The sequence below is a fragment of the Gopherus flavomarginatus genome, chromosome 22, assembly GCF_025201925.1.
Source record: "Gopherus flavomarginatus isolate rGopFla2 chromosome 22, rGopFla2.mat.asm, whole genome shotgun sequence".
Taxonomy (NCBI): Eukaryota; Metazoa; Chordata; order Testudines; family Testudinidae; genus Gopherus; species Gopherus flavomarginatus.
In genome coordinates, this window is record NC_066638.1 from 16013329 (window position 1) to 16031835 (window position 18507).

The window sequence follows — 18507 nt, forward strand, 5'->3', positions numbered from 1 at the left end:
GAAATGTGGTCTAGATGAAATTACTGTAAAGTGAGTGCACAACTGGTTGAAAGACTGTTGTCAGAAAGTAGTTATCAAAGGTTTAGTGTCAGCCTGGGAGGGCATATCTAGTGGGTCCTGCAGGGGTCAGTCTTGGGTCTGGTACAACTCAATATTTTAATTAATGACTTGAATAATGGATTGGAGAGTATGTTTATAAAATTTGCAGATGACGCCAAGCTGGGCGGGGTTCTGAGTGCTCTGGAGGACAGGATTAGAATTCAAAACAACCCCGACAAATTATGAGAATTGGTCTGACATCATCAATATGAATTTAGTAAAGACAAGTATGAAGTTCTTCACTTTGAAAGGAAAAATCAAATGCCTAACTACAAAATGAGGAATAACTTGGTAGGTAGTAGTACTGGGGGTTATAGCGGATCACAAATTGAATATGTGATGCAATGCTGTGATGCAGTTGCAAAAAAGGCTAATATCATTCTGGGGTGTATTAACAGGATTGTTGTATGTTAGACATAGGAAGTAATTGTCTCACTCTGCTTCGCTCTGACGACACCACAGCTGGAGTGCACAAATTGGAGAGAATCCAGAGGAGAGGAACAAAAATGATAAAAGGTTTAGAAAACCTGACCTGTGAGGAAAGGTTAAAAAATTTGAGCATGTTTATTTTGGAGAAAAGACTTGGGGGGGAGTCAGGATCTAATAACAGTCTTCCAATATGTTATGGGCTGTTATATGGAGGACAGTGAACAAGAGGGTTATATGGAGGACTGAAAGTAGAACAAGAAGTAATGGGCTTAATCAGCATCAAGGGAGGTTTAAGTTAGATATTAGGAAAAGCTTTCTAACTCAAAGGGTAGTTAAGCACAGGAATTGGCCTCCAATGGGGGGTTATGGAATCCTCATCTCTGGAGGTATTTAAGAATGACTTGGACAAACACTTGTCTGGGATGGTCTAGGTTTACGTAGTCGTGCCTCAGCGCAGGAGGCTGGACTTGGGGGAATAGGAGAGGAAGAACCAAGTCTGAGTGGAATTTTCATGGGGATAAGTAGACTTGTTAGAAATACATCACTGATGAAGTTTGTGGGAAGCACAAACACGATTTATAGAGTGGGGCGGTTGGGTTTTTTCCCCATTTCATGCAGAACTTATTTTATTTAATATTTTAACTGTCTGATGTTGTAGTTATTCATCTATGCAGATATAGCAGCTCCTAAAAAATATATGTTGAATTGTTGAGATGTTCTTACTCTACCTGTGAAATCAACCCTTTCATGAATAGTTTATCTCTGGCTGCTTGGCAATCTGGACAGATTATTTTAAATCCACAGAGAGTTTCTCGTAAATAGTTATAGAGTCAAACTATAAAAAAGCAACTCAATGTCAGTGCATAAAACTGCATCAGAAGAATAAATGATTGTTCTGCGTCGCTCCCTTGCCAATCCGAGAGTTTGGGATTTACGTTTTCTCCCAGCAGGTGGTGACAACTCCCTCCCTCGAATTTAACATGTAACTAGTGTGACATCACTTTCTGGTACTTCCTTTCCTGTGTGGCTTGCGTTTCTCTGCATGGTGGATAACTGTGGCAACTCCCCTTCCCTCCTTCCTACACGCCATACTTCATCCCTGGCATCCTTCAGGGCTAAGCTGAAGGCTTGTTTGTTTCCTTTTTAATGGTGTGGTTGTTGCCAGATGTTACAGTGTCACTGTGACTTGCTTGTCTCTGATCTGTGGTTCCTTGCTTTGGCCAGTCATACCATTATTACTTAGGCAAAACCCCACTGACTTCAGCGGGAGTTTGACCTGGGGAAGGAGTGCATCATCAGACCTCTTACTTTACAGTTTTGCAGTATGTTGTTTAGTTATTTTCTTTTGAGACACTTTGAGGCCCTTGATCATTGCATGCTGAAGGACTAAAATGTATTAGGATTTATTAATTAGTAATTATTATTTCATAATTATTATTAATAAACCAGTTGTCTATTAGTATGTTTTATTCTCTTCTCTGTGAGTGGTGCTTTAGGCTCTTGTTAATTTTGGCTCTATTTTCAGAAAATAAAATAAATTAGATTGTTCGAGTCTTGGGGTGGTTTATAATCTCAACAATTTAACTGTGAAGTTTATAGAGGGGACAAGCCACACATGGGTAATGCAGTTGTTGTAACGGAGTGAGCATGTGATAATGTGAAACACAGAAAAATACTTAGAAGAAAAAGACATTGCTGGCTGGGGAAGCTATAAGTTATTTAGAGACAGGGCACAGGTTTTTTGGGGGCAAAGAGTGAATTTCTTTGGCCTTCCCCTTATAAATAAATCTCCAGACAGTCAATTTTGAGGAGTTGGCATTTAGCAAGAAGGGCACTTTCAGGAAAAAGATTCCCATCCCTTGAGAAAGTAGAACGCAAGACAAGATAAGGAGGAAAACCGCAGCTGCAAGTAGAGAATACTCTCCAGGACCACAGCTACACCGGAATTCCAAGTCCTCTGCCCTGGTCCCGCTCAGCTTCCAAAGCAAGCCTGGGACAAAGGAAAGTGGGACTGCTATGCTAAGCATGTTCTCCAGACTGCCATAGGCAATACGAAAAGGACTTGATCTCTCCACTTATAGGGAGATAAAGTTTTTTAAGTGTCTAGACTAAGTCTCCAAAGGATATTTGAGCTGGAAACTCTGCAGCCACAGGAGACCCCTGGGAGAAACTTTATCCTCCTCTACTTGACCAAGCTGTGCTTTTGTAGAATAAGGAGTCATATACCATAGGAAAGCAGCTTGCATATTTTCATCTTCCACTAGTAACTGCTCTTATGGCTCAAAACAAAAGGTAAGGCAGATGTTTTCTCTTCTTTGTGAACATTCAGTCTGAGCAAAGCAGGTTTCAGGACCATGCTGTCAAGAGGGCATGCAAACCATCCTTCAAGTTGTGGTTGGATCATAGTGGTTAACTTTTCTTTCGGTTTATCATCAAGGGAGCAAGGTTGTCTTATACTATTGTAGAAATGCTTCAGATCCATCAGGCTGTTATATCCTAAGTTCATTGCTAATGTGTATCAGGTAGAAGAATTAGTGAATTATAGGCCCTTGTCCCCTGAGAGCAATTTATGGGGGTTTAGGAAGCTGGGACGTGCAAATACAAGATTGATCATGATAAAAATAACTGTGATACCTTGTTCTTGTCATATCACCAGCATCTGAGGAAAAGGTTCCTTTTGGTTCCTGCATACGAGGCAAGTTCCTCGTGTCTTAGAGAGAGTGAGGTTTCTGTACATAGGGCTGGTTTGGCTGAGGGAACAATGAAAGGTCTTTAGCCCTTGCTTTCTATTGCATGATGCATCGCTGTGTCAGTAGAGTCTTCTTCAATGTCCACTAAGTATTAGGTGTTGCTGTCAGCAGTGAGCGTACAGTTAAAAAATGTTTAGCTCTGCAGCACAGAATGAGTTTATCTGCTCACCCAATATTACACACTGGACATTAGGAACATGGGAATTACCATGGTAGATCAGATGTCTCCAATCTGTCTAATCCAGTGTCCTGTCTTCAACAGTGACCAGTATAGGATGCTTCAGGGCAAGGGGCAGCCACATAATGGATAGATATGGAATAACCTGTTCTTCTTTACCCCAGGCTACTAATGTTTGTATTATGTCCTCAAGCAATAGGATTTATATCTCTTATATTTATTATCCTAACTAGTGTAATTGTGGATATTTTCTTTGTCAGTGTAAATTTCTAACCCACTTTTGAACGCCGAGTTCTTGGTCTCAAAGCTATGTAGTGGTAATGAGCTCCTCAGTTTAGTCAGTTATCATGTAATTTTAAAAAGTATTTCCTTTTATTGATTTTAAATTTGTTTCTTTTCAGTTTTACTGGATGGCTTCTTGCTCTTGTATTATGAGGAATGGAAAATAGGAGTGCTGAATTTACTACTCTATACCATTCATTATTTAATATCCCTCCCTCATTTCTCCTCTTATTCATCTCCTCTATGGATCTAAACAGATGCTGGTTTTTGAAAGGAGCTCTCTGGATGTGTTTTGTAAAGTCTCACCTTTCTGTGCAGAACAAGTACCTACTTTGGATGAAGAATTCAGTCTGTCCAAAAAGTGTTTCTTGGTTGTCCCACTGCACGAAACTGGGAGAACGACTTTGCGTTTATAAGTCTAATTCTGGGAGCAGTAAATGACTTGGTGTCCATGTGGCTGGTTAAAAGAGTCTGATTCTGTTTTTCTTTAGCTCAGTTCTGCTGAGCATGGGACTCACTTGTGTGAGGCTGTAGAATGCCTCGAATTGAAGGGAAGGTGCCAGGAAGTAGGTTTGACTGGTTCTCACCTGCTGCCAGGAAGGGTAAATCCTAGTCCCACATTGGCATGAGGACACTGGTGGAAATGTAAATTCTCATTAGGATGAAATCTCCTGAAGTCAATTCTGAGTTAGAGAAAGAGTAACTGAAGTCCTAAAGCTCAGAATTTGCTCACCTGTGATAATCACAGTATCTATGCCTGTTTCTGTATGTGGGGCACCATAAATCAATCTCTCTAAGTCCATCTCACAACATATATTTCATATTCACAGTTCAATAAAAGACATATTGAGCTGAACTGGGGATACAGACTGCCTTGGAACAAAACCTTATAAAACCAGGAGAGGATCTTCTAGCCTCTTTACATCCCCCCTTTTTTTAAAAGTACAACCCCCCCCATTACTGTTCGTTATTCCATATTCTGGTGTTGGAATACTGATGCTTCATTCATATGGTACATATTTAAGTGGTTTCAGGCTAGTGCAGGGGTTCTCAAACTGGGGGTTGGGACCCCTCAGGAGGTCGTGAGGTTATTACGTGGGGGGTCGTGAGCTGTCAGCCTCCACCCCAAACCCTGCTTCACCTCCAGCATTTATAAAGGTGTTAAATATATTAAAAAGTGTGTTTAATTTAGTAGGGGGGTCGCACTCACAAGCTTGCTGTGTAAAAGGGGTCGCCAGTAAAAAAGTTGGAGACCCACTTGGCTAGTGAGTCCTTCGGAAGAACATTAAATAGGTGGAAGAGCATTAAAGGTAGAAAAACATTAAACAGGAACATTGTTTTGCCTTCCTATTTTTGGCCTGTTATTTATTTATTTACTGTTTATTGTATCTTCCAATATTAATATGCAAGAAAGGAGGAAAATGTTAAATACTATATTAGAGGCAATTATATATGCAATAGAGCGGGATTTAAATCTTGTCATTTAAATAAATTCATGTTGCATTCAGATTTACCTTTACATGAGGAATTTAATTACTGAATTATTTAGCAGCAGCATTAATGATCTGGAAGAAGAGATAAGTGGCACATTAATTTAAACTGCAAGTAGGAAGTTTTACAAACTCCAGTGATTATAGAGAAATTATGCAATGGAATCTAGAGTCATTTATGTTCCCAAATGGAGATGCTTCTCGTTTCTTGACCATATTTCTAAGACCCAGGACAAAGAGGAATTGTTCAGGGTTATCCAGATGGAGATAACTAGAAATAATGGAATGAAATGGAGCAGAGTACAATTTTAAGTTGAATTTAAGGAAATATTTCTTTGGGGGAAAGTATGAAATAGTCTCCCAAAGGAAAAGTTGGAAGACCAATTATTCATTGTTAAATCCCTGGAAAACAGACTGTAGTGAATGATGTTGCATGGGCAGGGGAATGGACATGATGAGCTAACCCTTTTTGCATTTCTAGTTTATCTGAACTGCTTCTGAATGAAAGTGTCCTCTAATTGTGCAAAGAAAATTGCAATGCCAAAGCAAACCGGAGCATGTGCCTGTGTATAGCTCCTCAATCCAGAGCTTCTCACTCAGGCAGCCCATTGGCCCTCACAGGTACAGTGACAATAATCCTCTACTTGTATGTATATATAAACCCCATTCGCAATACTTACATACATGAATTGGCCTATCTTCTCTTATTTATCCATAGGATGTTGTCTAAAACATGATTTTGAAACCTTCAGAATTAAATCTTGGGCCAGTTCTTCAGTGGGTCCAAAACAGTGTAACTACATTGACTTCATTGGAGCTATGCTGATTAACACCAGATGAGGATCTAGCTCAGGGGTCTCGAACACGTGGCCCGCAGGCCACATGCGACCCGTGAGGTTATTTTCTGTGGCCTGTGAGCTCCTTGTGGAACCCTCGCCCTCCCCCAGCGTTTATGTAGAGCAACTCCGGCCCGACGTGCACCGGGGGCAGGGAGGAGGCGGATTTGGGGTGGGGATTTTGGGGAAGAGGTTGGAATGGGGGCAGGGAAGGAGGAGGAAGAGGCGGAGCTTCATGGAAGGGGTGGAATGGGGGTGGAGCTGAGGGTGGCGGGGGAGGGAGGTGTCAGTAATGCGGCCCTCGGGCCATGTACTAGTCCTCCTGTGGCCCTCGTGGTCATTTGAGTTTGAGATCCCTGATCTAGCCCCTTTAGTTTCTTTATTTCTTTGCTGTCAGTGGTTTGAGTTTGTGTTTGTTAGGATTTAGATGATCTTTTGATCTATCCATACATGCAGGTGATGTAAGATTGCTCAGTGAACAAGTTGATTTTACATAATAAGAAAAGGCTTGCTTAATTGTAGTCAGATTGTAAAAACTCTCCAAAGAATGTCTCAAATCCTCCAGGGGAGAAGAGCAGAGTGCTTAAAATTGCTGGTCACTATTGGCTAAGTGTATATATAAATGATACAGCATCATACATCTGCTGGAAAGTTTGTCAAGAAAGAGTCACATATGACAGTGTTGTCTTCCTTTTGTACACTTCTGGACCAAGATTACAGGGAAAAAATGTGGCCTTCATGGATGTCAATCTCCATCCTTTCTTCAGACGTACTTTGTCGGAATTGGCCCCATGATTCCTACTTATCAAACTCAGGGCTTGAATAATTTGCATGACACTTACTGGCCCCCACAAAAAGCCTACAGGTGTTGTCATGCTTCTCGGAGACACACTTCCTGTAGTTCTGGGCCATGCCATCTGTGAAAATACTACAGAATTTGAGAGTGCTCCTGTATTCTCTTTTCTGTAGCAGTGCTTTCAGTCAGTCAGCACATTTGAAATGTTATAATATGCATGTGGCGAGAAAAGCCCATTGTATCCCTGCTCTTTTTCTTCCTCCTGCAGTCCTTGCACCTGATCCTACTTACTAATAAAATACCATTGATCTACTTCCTATGCCACCGCTTGCCTGAAGCACTTTGCCTGAAGTGCTGCCAGTGGATTATCATAGTGATCACTGAGCGATGGTGTGGGGCCCGGAAGGGATCAGTTCATGGCCCTACACTGTTTAACTTCTATTTTATTAATGACCTGGAAGAAAACATAAAATCATCACTGATAAAGTTTGCTGCTGACACAAAACTTGAGGGAGTGGGTAAATAACAAGGAGGATAGGTCACTGATGCAGTCTGATCTGGATCACTTGGCAAACTGGGCACAAGCCAACAATGTGTTTTAATGCAGCTAAATGTACATGTGTAAATGTAGGAACAAAGAATGTAGGTCATGTTTACAGGCCAGGGGACTCTATCCTGGGAAGCAATGACTGAAAAAGAGTTGGGGTTGGTGGTGGATAATCATCTGAACGTGCGACACTGTGGCCAAAAGGGCTAATGCGATTCTTGGATGCATAAACCGGGGAATCTTGAGTATCAGTAGAGAGGTTATTTTACCTCTGTATTTGGCACTGGTGTGAGTGCTGCTGGAATCCTGTGTCCAGTTCTGGTGCCCACAATTCAAGAAGGAGGTTGATGAATTGGAGAGGGTTCAAACAAGAGCCATGAGAATGTTTAATGTTGGAAAACATGTCTTATAGTGCTAGACTCAAAGAGCTCAATCTAAGAGACGTTAAGGGGTGACTTGATCACAGTCTGTCAGTACCTACATAGAGAACAAATATTTGATAATGGGCTCTCAGTTTAGCAGAGAAAGGTATAACTTGATCTGATGGCTAAAAGTTAAAGCTAGACAAATTGAGACTGGAAGTAAGGTGTATATATTTAAAAGAGAGAAGAGAGCCATTGAAGCAACTTACCAAAGTTTGTGGTGGGTTCTCTGTCACTGATCATTTTAAATCAAGATTCAGTGTTTTTCTGAAAGATCTGCTCTTAGGAATTATTCTAGAGGATGGTCTCTGGCATGTGCTATGCAAAAGGTCAGACTAGATGATCATAGTGGTCCTTTCTGGCCTTGGAATCTATGAATCAAGCTGGTCTCTTCCATTTATGCAGTCATTGCCTTCCTCCTTTGTCTCTTCTCTAGCAGTAGGGTCAGTAGCTTACCTGGAGTAGGCACAGACTGGTACAATCTAACAGTGGCCTTGAAGAAAATGGAGGTATTCAGAAAGGCAGCCTTGTACCCCTTTATCAAGGCTGATTCCCCACTCTGGCACTTCAAGTGCAGAAAGTGGGGGCCTGCAAGGACTCTAAAAATTAATACTGGCCACTCCAGGCTTGTATTAAACTCCCAAGGTTACAGCTTTTCTCTGACCTTGGATTACTTGGAGTTTGCAAACCTTGTCTTGGATGTCCTGTTCCACATCGTCTGAACTAACTCTCAGTTCTGTCTGCCTGTCTGTGAAGCAGAGGTGAGCTCTGGGCTGGGCTCTACTCTGTATGGAACTCGGCTGGAACAGGTGCTGGTAAGAATCCTGGCACCTTCTGAAGTGCTCGTCACAAGCAGCAGATGGCCGAGTGTCAGAGCTGCCTTGGCAATGAGATGACTTTGCTGTCTAGACCTCTGTACAGCATAACAGACGAGGGGGTTGATCTCTGCCCCTGCACAACAGGAATAGAGACTGGGGGCTCTGGGCATGCACAAAGGGAGAGCCCAAAGGGGAAGGAAGGGGAACTCTACTCCAAGCAGGAGGAACCCAGAGGGAGGGCTCTGCACCCACATGGTAGGAGAGATTAGGGAATAAGACGAGGGAAGCTTCTGTGCCTACGCAGCAGGAGGAGGGGTGCAGAGACCCCGCATTTCCATAAGATTCAGATCTGTCCTGAAACAGGAGCAGCAGCCTGTGACTGATGCCAAGAAGTGACCTTTGAAGCACAGCGTGCTGTGTGTTACGAGGTCAGAGTGTCATCTGGGTCCTGAACACATTTCACTATGTGCAAAAGGGTGCTACTGGGACTGAACAAAACTTCCTGCTGGTTTGTTCTTTTCTATATATAGGAAATTAACTGCCAAAGTGTCAGGGAGCTGGGAGAAAGAGAAACTAATTTAACTGAAACTTTTCCTTAGTAACAAAAGCGTCAGCCAAATTCTCAGAGTGTTTTCTCAGGAGACAAAGCCCTGTCGTTTCCTGCATAGAGGAGGTTGTGATGTCATGCAAGTCTGCAAATCAAACCCAGTCTTCTCAGCCCAGGGAAATATCCAGCACTCCTCCTGGACTCAGGCATGAGAGTCAAGGCATTGGTGACCACCAGCTGAGCTGATCCAAGGAGTGAGGCTGTGGATTGATGGCTTTCTCTCTTTACCCTCCTATACAATTTCCCACTGAATAAATAGGACTGGAGGGTTCTTTCAGGTAGATATGAGCACTTTACCTGACTAATCCTCTAACTACTTAGTGATAGACCAAGGGCTGACCTAACAGAACTTTTCCCATTCTGCTTTCTCTGATTTAAAGGCTCTTTTCCCAAGTGTGTTTGCTTGGACTGAGTTATTTCCAGTTCCCTTCACTGTTGAGTGTGCACAAGGGTATCATGGTGCCAGGTGAGCAAGCCAGGTAAAGGAAAGCTGTGCTGCTTCTAAGGATGGAAATATCTCTATTAGGTGTGCAGCAGAGCTCTTTACATGCTTTCTAAACAGGCCATCTGTCAGCTGAAAGATGGATCTGTCTGGGGAACCCTGCAGAAATACCAAAATGACAGTGAGGATATTGATTTTGATGATTTTTTCCCCATTTTACAGCACCCAAGCCTAGTGGGTGTTTTATGATCTCTGTCCTGAAGAGCTGACAATCTAAAGCCCCGATCCTGCAAGCTTTTCTATGGAGGCAGAGTCTTACGTCTGTGTAGCCCCATTGAAGTCTAAGGGACTCTGTGTGGGCACAAGGTTCTCATAGACTCATAGACTTTAAGCTCAGAAGGGACCATTCTGATCATCTAGTCTGACCTCCTGCACAATGCAGGCCACAGAATCTCACCCATCCACTCCTGTAACAAACCCCTAACCTATGTCTGAGCCATTGAAGTCCTCAAATTGTGGTTTGAAGACCTCAGGCTGCGGAGAATCCTCCAGCAAGTGACCTGTGCACCATGCTGCAGAGGAAGGCGAAAAACCTTCAGAGTCTCTGCCAATCTGCCCTGGAGGAAAATTCCTTCCCGACCCCAAATAACTGCATGGAATTACTTGAATGATTGGGGCCTAATTTTATAGAAGAGTCAATGAGTGGGTCAGAAGCAGAAAAAATGAGAGGTACAGTAGGACGGAGTGCAAAGGTTACACAAGTAAGGCTATGTGGCTTTTTAAGTTTGCTATGTGCACATCTTGATGATGTTGCTTGAGTTATTTATAAGCTAGTTTTTGGACCAGTGGAGCTGGAAGTGAAGTGAAGGAGTGAGGGAGGTGGGAGTTTCTGTAGAACCAGTACAGTTTGGATGGACAAAGGAACAAAGAGCAATGGGGTATGTGGTCATGAGGATGATGATTTAGAGCAGGGGTGGTCAACCTGCGGCTCCGGAGCCACGTGCGGCTCTTCAGAAGTTAATATGAGGCTCCTTGTATAGGCACAGACCAGGGCTGGAGCTACAGGCGCCAACTTTCCAATGTGCCAGGGGGTGCTCACTGCTCAACCCCTGGCTCTGCCACAGGCTCTGCCCCCACTCCCGCCCCCTCCCTCTCCCCTGCAATGACCTCACTCCTCCCTCTCTCCCCCGCCCCAGAGCCTCCTGCGCACTAAGAAACAGCTGATCAGGAGGTGTGGGATTGGCCACTCCTGATTTAGATTTAGGATTAGCCTGGGGGCTGCATCTTCTGAATTAAGAGATTAGATCTTCTAAAATATAGTTTTAAACATTTATTACTGGACATTTAGCAAACCCATCACAATGGGTTTATAAGGGGAGAGCTGAGCCATTAATGATCCAAAAAAAGGAGCCCAAAGTCCTTGCTCCCCAGTGTTTTATCTAACTAATCAGCTGGGATCCCAGGAACTTTAACCATTTGGAAGGCCTGGACAAAAAGGTGTTTCTTGCAGCTCTTTGTAAATGGCACCAAGCTTGTGCGTAAGCATATTTCAAAAGGCAGTGTATTCTAGAGGCACATATCTGCTACAGGGAATAACTCTCTCTCTGCCCAGAGCTTCAACTGTAGCATTCTAGAGCAACGAGAATATGGTGCTGGAGAAATGATGATGCACTGTTCCTAATGTCACTTGGTTCTAGTCTGTTTAGGCCAATATCCGCATGTGAGATGAGAAAGGGGGACAGTTTGTCATTTTAATTGTTAGATTTTAAATTATTCAGCTTTACAGCTGATGGATTGTGAGCTGTTTGGGAGGGGGACTGTCGTTTGTACAGCTCTGAGCTCAGTGGGGGTCTGGTCCATGACGGGGGCTCCCAGGCACTACGGAAATCTGGGAAATACTGGTTCCAGAGACAGCAGTGCAAGAAGGATCCTGTATTCAGAGCCCTTATATTTTATTTGTTTATTTTTATGGATTTTAAGTGTCCTAGGTTGGTAGTGACTGAAAGGCCTCATTTTGGTGGTCTCTGTGAAACAAGTTGTTGATATCTCTACTATGATACCTCTACTGTTCCTGATGGATAAATGTCTGCACTACAAAAATCATCGTGACATTTGGCACTAAGTGACTTCCGAGGTGGCACGGCCTAAATGGAACTGTGACGGTGCGGTCTCACCTCTCGTGAGCACCTTCCATCGGGTGGGTGCAAACCTGCACACTCTCTCTCTGCTCCCAGTGCTCCTCAGGGACCCTACAAATAGCAGCCACATGCTGCTTTGTGTAATAACTACTACTGCTGCTATTCCCTGGACCAGTTCCCACATAGCCCCTTCCCTTTCACCCTTACTTCAGGATTCTCTGTCTGTTTCCTGCCTGCGCAGGGGGTTTCTCAGGCTTCCTCACCTGGAGAGTCTCACAGCCTCCTACTCCTTCCTCACCCTTCTGGTCCAAGCCAGCAACTGATCTGCTCAGGCCCTGCAGCTCCTTTTAACTGAGCCAGGTGGGCTCTGATTGGCTGCTTCCCTGCAGCCTTTCTAGGCAGGCTTGGAGGACCCACCTTCACTGCTCCTTTCTGGGGTGGAGTGTGGTAGGACCGAGAGGACTCCAGCGGAGGGCCTCAAAGGCTCTAGTACACCCCATCACAGGAACATGGAAGTTGAATGACTCTCACCCCTTTCTCGAGACGGCGAGGGAAGTCAATGCTGCACCTGTCCTGGGATAAGATGGGCTTTTGTCTCCAGCCACCAGATGAAATATATTCTAAAAAACACACTGTCCTGGAAGATCTTGATTTTTGAGAATTACATACAGGCGAGAAGGAATACTAGCAGGTAAGGTGTAAAGGGAGGTTTGGTGTAAGAAAGGACAGTAAAGGAGTAGGTGTGGCCACCGATATCCTAGATTGTCAGGTAATCTAGTTGTTGAGCATGAGTTCTGAGCAGGGCCAGCTCTAACATTTTTGCCACCCCAAGCGAAAACAGAGTGCCGTCCCGCCCCCTGAGCGTTGCGCCGCCCAAGTCCCCCGCTCCCCCGAGCGTCACGCTGCCCCACCCCCGAGTGTCTCGTTGCCCAAGTTCCCGCCCCCAAACATCGCTTTGCCCCGCCCCCCAAGCGTCACGTCACCCCAGTCCCTGCCCCCGAGCGTCATGTCGCCCAAGTCCCCCGCCCCTCCGAGCGTCGTGCCGCCCAAGTCCCCTGCCCCCCCGAGCATTGTGTCGCGCCGCCCAAGTTCCCCGACCCCCGAGCACCCGTGCCGCTGAAGCCCACCCCTGCCTAGCCCTGCGCCGCCCAAGTCCCTGCTCCCCCAGCATGGTGCCAGGCCTCCCAAGCCCCACCTCCCCCCAGCGCCGCCCGGCTGAACCAAAAAAAAACAAACCCCGAGTGCCGCCCCATCCCAAGGTGCCACCCCAAGCATGTGCTTGGTAGGCTGGTGTCTGGAGCCGGCCCTGGTTCTGAGAATCATTAAGGGGTCATTTCACTAATTAAATAGGATTGTCTCAGTGTTGTGCTGAAAGTCCAGGTTGAAAATTAAACAGGACACCTTGCTTGTTAACAAACACCCTTCTAAGGATTTGTTTCTCCTTCTGGATAATAGAGAAACCTTTTGCTTGAGAGACTGTTACAGACCCAGGGTGTGCAGAATGATTATGGGGTGGTAACTCTCACTTCTGGGAAGGACAGAGTTTAATTAAACATGTGTCGTTATCTTTCTCCTACTCTGGCATCCGTCCATCACTTGTATCCAGGCAGCAATTGCAGCACATTTCTGCTGAGCCCTGGTGAAGTGTCAGTTTCATTACTGCATTTGGCCTTCCAGAGATTCTTTTAGCTGGTTTCATGACTTCTGTATTTGAGTGTAAATGAGAGATTATGTGATATTAACTTTCTATAAATGTTATACCACAGCCACTACCCAGCCAAACAAAATGTTCTTTCTCTCCTTGCATATTTATTAAAGGCAATACACCTAGCATTTTAAAGAGAAGTGGAAGTAATCACAGGATGTTAGCTGCAAAAAAAGATGTTTTCAAGTAAATTAGGTTCTGGCAGTTTTTTGGATACTTGGTCATGTAATAAATCTTTATCAGTGGATGAGTCAGGTTCTTGGCAGAAGTAAGAAGAACTGGCTTGATGGGAAATATTTCTACGTGGTGTCCTTCATTTGTTACAATAATGCTTATAAATGAATTCTTGTTCATTAGGAATCCTGCGTCTGTCTGAGCTCATTTATTTGTGTAACATCTTTCTTATCTGAACATTTTTTTCTCAGTCTTGTGGAGTTTTCTGTATTGGTGTATTGCTGTGGCCCAGGTAGAGAATTTCTTTGGGATATCTTCATGTTCACTAAGATACCTTTGTGTTAGATGTGCCTCTTAGGAACAGGCCAGTAATACTCCTGATGTCTGTGGCAGCAAAAAACTTTTATAACAAGTAAGGATTGAAATAATATTTCTTTTAACATTTTTGGTGAATTTGCTGCTGAAGGAAGGTGCTACATCGACAGTTGTGAAGACTGGCGATGTCAGATGTTGACAGAACAAAATCTGTTGGGCATTGCAGACTTCCCCTATGTGGCCCCCAATGTGCCTTCCTCTTAATTTCCTGAGATCGCCTCCAGAAATGGGAAGGGAATTCGGGAATCATGGCTCTTGAGTCTGTGGCTTCTCTGCTGAGACTGCCAAGGCATGACTGGTGCTAATTGTGATGGTAGTTGTTTTGTGATGTGAACATCTTCTACATTTTGAACCAAAATAAAGTTACCACTTGAGTTCACAGATAGGGCCCTGATCTCTTGAGTTCAGGGAATGTTGAATCAAACCTTCTGTCACCAAACAGTCATTGACATTTGACGCAATAGACATCATAATATTAATTTATGGTGCTATATCATGTTTGATTGTAACAAAATAATGGTCATCATTAAACCCAAATCCCATGTGAATCAGTGCACTAGAGAGGAAATTCTCCAAGATATCCAAGTCCTAGTTTCCAATATTTTAAAGGGACACTGTCAACTTCGGAATCACATTTTTGTCTGAAAACGCTATACTTACTATAGTTACAGGTCACTAGAACTGGGCGAAGTTAGCAAAGACGTTCAGAGATGCTGATCACCCACAGACATCTTTCTGAGGAAGGCTGGACTTGTGAGCATTCAGCCCTCTGAAAATCAGGACCTAGTAAGTGATTTGCCCAACACTACACAGCAAGCTAGTGGCAGGGCTGGGAGAAGAACCCAGCTCTCTTGACATCTAGTCAGTGCCCTCTTTACTGGGTTATGTTGCTAGAACACAATGGTAAATTGAAGCAGAGTTTGAGATGCCATTTTGATGTTCAGCGTGTGCTTTGTCCCCAAACCATGTACCCTTTGACTAGTGACTACTCCTTCTAGAACTGGCGTTGCTCTTTGACTAACTGGTTATTACTACAGAAGGATCTAAGACAGGGATTGGCAAACTTTTTGGCCTGAGGGCCACATCTGGGTATGGAAATTGTGTGCCGAGTCATGAATGCTCACGAAATTGGGGGTTGGGGTGTGGGAGGGGGTGAGGGCTCCGGCTGAGGGTGCAGGCTCTGGGCTGGGGCCAGAAATGAGGAGTTCAGGGTGCAAGAGGGTGCTCTGGGCTGGGACCGAGGGGTTTGGAGGGCAGGAGGGGGATCAAGGCTGGACCAGGGGGTTAGGGTGCGGGAGGGAGTCAGGGTGCAGGCTCCGGATGGTGGTTACCTCAAGCAGCTCCCGGAAGCAGCAGCATGTCACCCCTCTGACTCCTGCGCAGAGACTCAGGCAAGCAGCTCTGTGCGCTTCCCCATCCACAGGCACTGCCCCTGCAGCTCCCATTGGCTGTGGTTCCTGGCCAATGGGAGCTGTGGAGGTAGTGCTTGGGGCAGGAGCAGTGTGTGAAGTCCCCTGGCTGCCCCTGCATGTAGGAGCTGGAGCAGGGACATGCTGCTGCTTCCGGGAGCTGCATGGAGTCACGACATGCACAGAGTGGGGCAAGCCCCCGACCCCCTATGCTGGTGGGAACTCGAGGACCAGATTAAAATGTCTGAAGGACCGGATGTGGCCCCCGGGCCGTAGTTTGCCAACTCCTGATCTAAGACTAACACCACTTCCCTTCCTCATTACTACCTGAGGCCGATTTTGTCTTCTCCACAGCAGTTTAGCTTCTGTCAACTCAAGGATCAGAGCACTGAGTATTAGACATGAATGTTTTTCTTCTCATGGAGTTCCCTCTTGGCTGCTTAATTGGTCTGAAGGAAATAAGTCTGACTTTGAGCCAATAGCGGAATTAATGTAATGTAAAGATGCTGACGTGGTCTGATATTAACACATTGTCTTTAAACTTCTCTTGTGATGCACTGCAATCTGATTTTGTTTTAATAATATGGTTGCCATGGACAATATCCAGCAAAAACCTTATGCAGACTTTTTGCTGATTTAGCACAAAATCCAAGTTTTTAATATTATAATGTGAATTCTTTTTTGCTGTGCCTCATTGCCAGAGTTCAGTAAAGGAGACTTGGTATTTATTTTCTGAGTTTTTAATGACTTGGCTCTGGATAGGACAATAATTAAATGAATGTAAGAGGTCGGGAGGGAGGCTACAGGCACAGGATGTGGGAGTTGTGGCCAGGGTCATCTTGATGCTAGCTGGCAGAGGGCACAAGGGGTACATAGGATTGTACAGGGATTCCTTGGATCAGATATGCATCATGATTCCCTAAAAGGTGGCATGTGGGGTCTCTACCGAGAGTCAGAAGCCCACTGGTCACTGCAATCAATGCAAAATATCAGGTCGTTGTGTACTGCGTCCTGCACAATGTACAATGTATATTTATGTGCATACTGAGCCAAATGCTGATTAAGAGAGGGAGGGATAGCTCAGGGGTTTGAGCATTGGCCTACTAAACCCAGGGTTGTGAGTTCAATCCCTGAGGGGGCCATTACGGGAACTGGGTTAAAAATCTGGGGATTGGTCCTGCTTGGAGCAGGGGGTTGGACTAGATGATCTCCTGAGGTCCCTTCCAACCCTAATAGTCTATGATTCTATGAAAATCTACAAGAAAAGAGTACACAGGAAAAAAACAACCTGCAGGGTAGTGTGCTCCTTATGAATAAGGACAGTGGATTATTCTGATATATCTTGGGGTGCAAATAGACACATGACTTGTCTTATGAACGCAAGATCACAGCCAAGCCTGCTTTGGGTGAACATTACTCTGTAAGACATTAAAATATCTAGTTAAGTAAGTTTAGGTCTAGAATGTGTGTTACTATTATATTTTACATGTGACCAACGGTATCCAATACTTTTACTTGCTGTTACCTGAATTTCTGTGCTTTGATAAATAAATGTTTCCATACTTTCACTATAAACCCATCAAAGTGCTGTATGTTAACCTGAGTGATGATCTGAGGTGGAACTGATATGCAGGAGTGTACTGCTTTCGAAGCAGCGAATCTGTGAATACTGCGAGCGTCCAGTGGACCAGGGGCAGGACACTCCATGGAGACGGGCTCAGGGGTTGGAGTGTGCCTGTCACTAACCTGGAGAGAGAGAGCGGGGCCTGTGTAGGCTGAGAGGGCAGTCCTCGTGTTGCCTATGGCTGATGGAGCTGGGCAGCTGACCACCACAGGCACAGAAGAGATGTCCTCATGCTAACGGCAGGTGGTAGCGAGGGGCCTCACAACCCTGGGTACACCCAGGAAATGTCACAAGGAGAAGGCAGTGAAATGGAGAGGAAGGAAATGTGGTGGGAAATTAGGGAGCAAGGAAGTGTTGGGACAGGAGAGTGTGGGCGACAAGGAGGGAAAATGGAAGGGGCAGAAACTGAGACTGAAGAGAAGAGAAAAATGAGTGGCAGAAGACTGTAAGGAGGCCATGGGGAAGTCAGGAGGGGAATAGGGATGGGAGAATGGACAGTAGAGGTGGGGGACGGGATGGGGCAGGTGAATGAGGGGAAGTGCAGATGAGAGGATCTGTGAGGATTCAGAGGGAAGCAAGGTATCGTTAAGGGAGGGGTAAGGAGAGGGAAAAGACTGGGAGGGGTTAGGAGACGGGGCATGGAGTTCTACTCCATGCTGGTGTGGGGAGCCTTCCATTTGTGTGTGTGCATTTCAGGTCGAGTTTTCAGCCCCAAGTGATTGCACATGTATTGGGGATAAAAGCATCTCTCGAAAGGTTAGTAAATAAACAAATGGGGAGACAGGCCAAACATAAATATTGATCATTTATTTATAAAGCTAACTCAGTGTAAGCCAATTGCATGACATTTTTGTAGCTGCTCAATGAGTTTTGAACCTGGCTGATTTATAGAAGCAGGGCAGACCTGGCCGTTAGGGTTGGCAGTACTACGAACAATAGTAAGGACACTAGCCTCTCTTTGTTATTGTAATTCAGTGTAACTTTTCTGCAGCTACAGAACCACTAGCCAACAGCGGGAGCACAAATTAATTACCAAACCTCTTCCCAGAATGGGATTGGCGTTATCAGTGACATCTGCAGGGATATTTATGACAACAAAGAAGAAAACAGGAGCAAAGCTATGCTACTCTGGGCAGTGCATGCACTCAGGAGCTGCTCAGTGTTGCAGGTACCCAGGGCAAAGCATGACTGATGCTGCCTCATGTTACATTTGTCATTTTGAAGAGCTGGTGATACAGCAGGACACAAGCCCCAGTTGAGCATTGCAGGGAAAAGGGTTAAAGCTTGCAGGTGAAAAATCCAGCAAGCACGGTGTGCCAAATTGACAAGAACACAGTTAGTAGAGAAAGAAATGCTGCACTCAGCCGCTGCAGAAAAGTAATGGCA

General features: G+C 44.8%; 1 protein-coding gene across 11 annotated transcripts in view; it reads left to right on the forward strand.

Moving 5' to 3' along the window:
- Positions 1 to 18507, forward strand: part of HIVEP3 (HIVEP zinc finger 3) — a 435200-nt gene that overhangs the window by 82525 nt on the left and 334168 nt on the right. For 2 of the 11 annotated variants that reach the window (XM_050932278.1, XM_050932281.1), the window contains exon 1: positions 12327 to 12525. The exons of the other annotated variants lie outside the window; for them this stretch is intronic. The gene's annotated coding sequence lies outside the window, so the exon portion shown is untranslated. Of the gene's footprint in view, positions 1 to 12326; positions 12526 to 18507 lie in introns of those variants that run through there. 11 annotated transcript variants of the gene reach the window in all.